The 3,827-nt window shown below is 41.8% G+C and overlaps 1 protein-coding gene across 1 annotated transcript in view; it reads right to left on the reverse strand.

The window, feature by feature from the left end:
- LOC108576743 overlaps positions 1-3,827 on the reverse strand; it is a 13,192-nt gene that overhangs the window by 8,467 nt on the left and 898 nt on the right. The window lies entirely within an intron of this gene.

Consider the following 3,827-nt stretch of genomic DNA (forward strand, 5'->3'; position numbering starts at 1 on the left):
AGAGTCGGTTCTTAGCTTCGGTAATAGACGGACGCCGAAGAGTCCGAAATAAACTACTTTGCACAACATCCTGATTTGAGTAAAGTTCATTAGACCACCTCCTACAAAAACAAAAATAATATTCTAAGAAATTCTTACATTCTTCATACATAGCGACTACAACCAAAAGAAGGTATTAAAAGCATTGTTTGAACACATATCTTTGCAATCAAACTTTTTTCCAATATGTGTTGGCATTTCTATATGGATATTTTTTTTACAGATATTGTTAGGTTTTTTGTTATATAAAATAGGTGCATTTCATATTAATAAATCGGATGTTCCCCGATCATTATTTTACAAATGCATTTATCTTTTTAAAAAATTCATATTACTGGTCCGCGGGATTTAAAATTATGAATTTAGTGGTCCGTGAGGTACGAAAGGTTGGCGACCGCTGATTCAAATGACACATTAATAAAAGGCACAAACTTATCGGACGACCTAATAGCAACAAGTGGTTAAAAAATAGATTCAAATCGATACCTGCAGCAGCGTATACAGTACGCTGAACATGAAAACAACGTATCTCTTAATCCTTTGTTCTTTCTCATCGTCGAACGGCCACAGACCGATTTGCCTTGCACAGAAACGTACGTAGTTAAAGTAACGACTCTCGAAGAACGTCTCCATGTTCACTGGACGAGAATCGGCGTGCTTCTGATGGAAGAAACACCGAAGAATTGCTTCGGTCACCCTCCTAGCCTAGGGTATAAATTATTCGACAGCTTTGCACCTAGGGCACCCTGTCACCCTTTATTATGATATCATAGTAAGGGTAATTTTAAATGAAACTTTATGGTGTTCAAGGTAATTATGGCCACTCGTTTCTTATGCCAGAAGGGTTTCTCTGTTGCGTTTCATCACGCTGGAAATCGATTTTCTAGAGTTTGATTGACAGGGGTGGTATTTCCCGATGCTACGTGTGAAGTATGGTTGTGTTGGTTCGAGGTTGGAGTGCTTTCCTGTAAGAAAGGGCAGCACAGTTGACTTTTTACCGTAGTCGAAGACTATTCGAGATGTACTGTTCGCTGTACGAATGGAGACTTCCAGTATTTTGTATCTCTGACGAAGTGAATTGATCGTGCAAATATTGTTCAGGTATACTGGATGTACAGTAATTGCAATTTTTAGTAATTTGTTTGAAAGATCAGCACACAAACACCAAGTACCGAGGATCGCGAGCAGAAAGAACAGAAACTAACGGAAACGCCTTCCGACTGCTAATCTACAAGCGAAAAGCGGCAACAAGTGGTTTTCGAGCACCTTAGCTCGACGCAATCAATACCTGCATGAAGGCGTACGGGACGGCTGATGACGAAGCTGACGTTTCTGCTAATACATTTGGCTCTGCGTTTATTATATTGACGTGAGTTGCGACAAGTAACACGTTTCAAATTGTCTTACGAAGAACAGCACGTGTCACGTAAAGTAGCACATTTCATCGTTTCTTACGCATATTAGCACGTTTGGTCTTCCGCTGCGAAAATTAATACGTTACACTGTTTCCCCACGAAGAATAGCACATTTTGGATTTTGCGGTGAAAACTAACGCGTTCCGGCGTGTGGCTAATTGAAATTGTTGAAACGCATTTTGCATCGAGAAATTCATCCCTTGAAAATATTCTTCAATAAATAATAACTCCATTTAATCTCCGAAACGAAAGAAATATGAAAATGTTTCTCACTCTCGTCTTCGATGCACTCGAGATGGGAACGAATCGAAGAGAGATAACAGCTAGCAATTTCCAAAACACTTACCTCCCTCGATAACAGTCGTGATGTCAACCAGAGCCTGCGTCAATTAAGCGGGAAATACTGTATATTACGATCAGATCAGGGCAATCTGACTTACATGGTTAAAAAAAAATCAAATCTTGTCGGTTGCTGCGGTATAAAGCTAAATATGCTTTTTTAACCTGTAGCGGCACGCTACATACCTGCGTAATAAACATTCGGCGGGCAGACGGCTAGCAGGAAAAACACTTGAAAATATCAAGAACAAGCTAGCACTGTTTAGGATCCTCACGCCAGCGAAGCTATTTTTGAGAAGTCGTTTGTCAATCAATAATAAGGACGTTGGAAATTTACTCGTCCCTTACGTGAACTCTCTCGACAATCTCAATAGCGTTCGTAGGAATCCTAAACCGAGGGTCCCTCAAGGGCCTGCCGATTGAGGTTCGTAAACCTACATGTCGCACGTAGCGGCTGGGCCCGCGGGGCACCCCGCTGCTTTGCCGAATCTACGCAGGAAACATCACTCCCACCAAGTTGCTTCCCCACTCTCGGAAAATCACGCTAAGGGCGTAAAAAAGTGGGCGGTGGAAGTTCCACAAAAAAAAAGCCTAATTGGCTTAAACGGATTTCCCGTTTAGCCAATTAGAAAAAAGTAATTCCATCGAACGGGCCTAGAGAAACTAGCTGGTGGCCCGGCGAAGCAACGAGGACCGGTCTGCTGTGGGAGTCTAGTAAGGATCGTTAGCGACACTACCATTAAGTCACGCGCAGTTAGTAATAATAAAATACCTTTTTAAAGTACACTCGCGTCTTGATTGAACACATATAACCATATCCTTCACCGAATACAAAGGCGTGCTTAGTTCTTCAATATCTCACACGGTTGCCGTGTTACTGGTGAACGAAGGGAATATACACCTATAACGTCGGCTAGGCGATAGTAGTTCTTCGCAACTTTCACATTACATACTGCGGCGATATTCATACTCTAAATGGGGTTTGCTTCTGCTATGCATTCTGGAATCCGCCGTCTAATTTTCGAACTACGATGTGGGGGAAAATACAGATAATTAAATATTTCGACGTAAAAATAATTGCAAAAACTAAATGTGACCAAAGAAAACTTACCATTTTTTGGTACCGAATACAAATTTTGGGTATGTTATTTCAATAGCCTGTGGACCGCCGAAATGTCCCGATAAAGGCGTCCCGACGCCCACACTCGCACACGGACGATAAGCTGGAAGGGACGAGTTATCGAGAGACGACTCCGCTATCTGTCCACCAGAAACCCGAACCTCCGACCTTCTCTTATATTTTCCTTCCTCGAGCTTCGTGCTACACTCTAGTCCGGTACATACGCCCTTAATAAACTCCGTGCGACAGTCCTGTCCGGGAATATACGGTTACTCTCTTGTAGAATAGGTTCGTGAAGCCGCTACGGTTTTGTTAAATGGTAATTTTGTAAATGTGACAAGTGGTTTATAAACGGACAATCGAAGCAGAGCAATCTTGTAAAGTTTGTCGTAACGATAGTGCAGTATCGTAGTTTTAAGCGACTGTAGTTTTTAAGAATAATAGTTATAACTTAGCGTGTAGTTTTAAGAACAGGAAGAAGGCAGTAAAAGGAAAAGTGACGACGGACAAAAACCAGGCCCAAGGAATAACTGGGAACGCACAAGCAGATTTGAGGGCCAAGCAGCCACCCCCCAGACTGAACAACATCCAAGCCCTATCCCACTTCAAGAAATTATCCATTACGAAAAAGAAAAAATTAAAGAAGAATGGAATATCTGTTAAGCACTCGGGTACTAGTTTCTGCGTACTTCGAATATTGCACTAGGTGCCGTCTGAAGATTGATTGTATTGTGTTGAGAGTCTGACTGAATCCTTAAGATTCCTAATGTAACTGCTGATCTGTGTACTAACACTCTGTGGTCTTAAGCTAAGTCGGCCTTCTTATCGAGTCGTCCCTTCTCCAAATCTTCTAAAATTTGAAGAAGGGACGCGAAGGGAGGTTCTTAAAATTACTAAGTGACCAACCCCGTATC

The sequence above is a fragment of the Habropoda laboriosa genome, unplaced genomic scaffold, assembly GCF_001263275.1.
Source record: "Habropoda laboriosa isolate 0110345459 unplaced genomic scaffold, ASM126327v1 scaffold478, whole genome shotgun sequence".
Lineage (NCBI taxonomy): Eukaryota > Metazoa > Arthropoda > Insecta > Hymenoptera > Apidae > Habropoda > Habropoda laboriosa.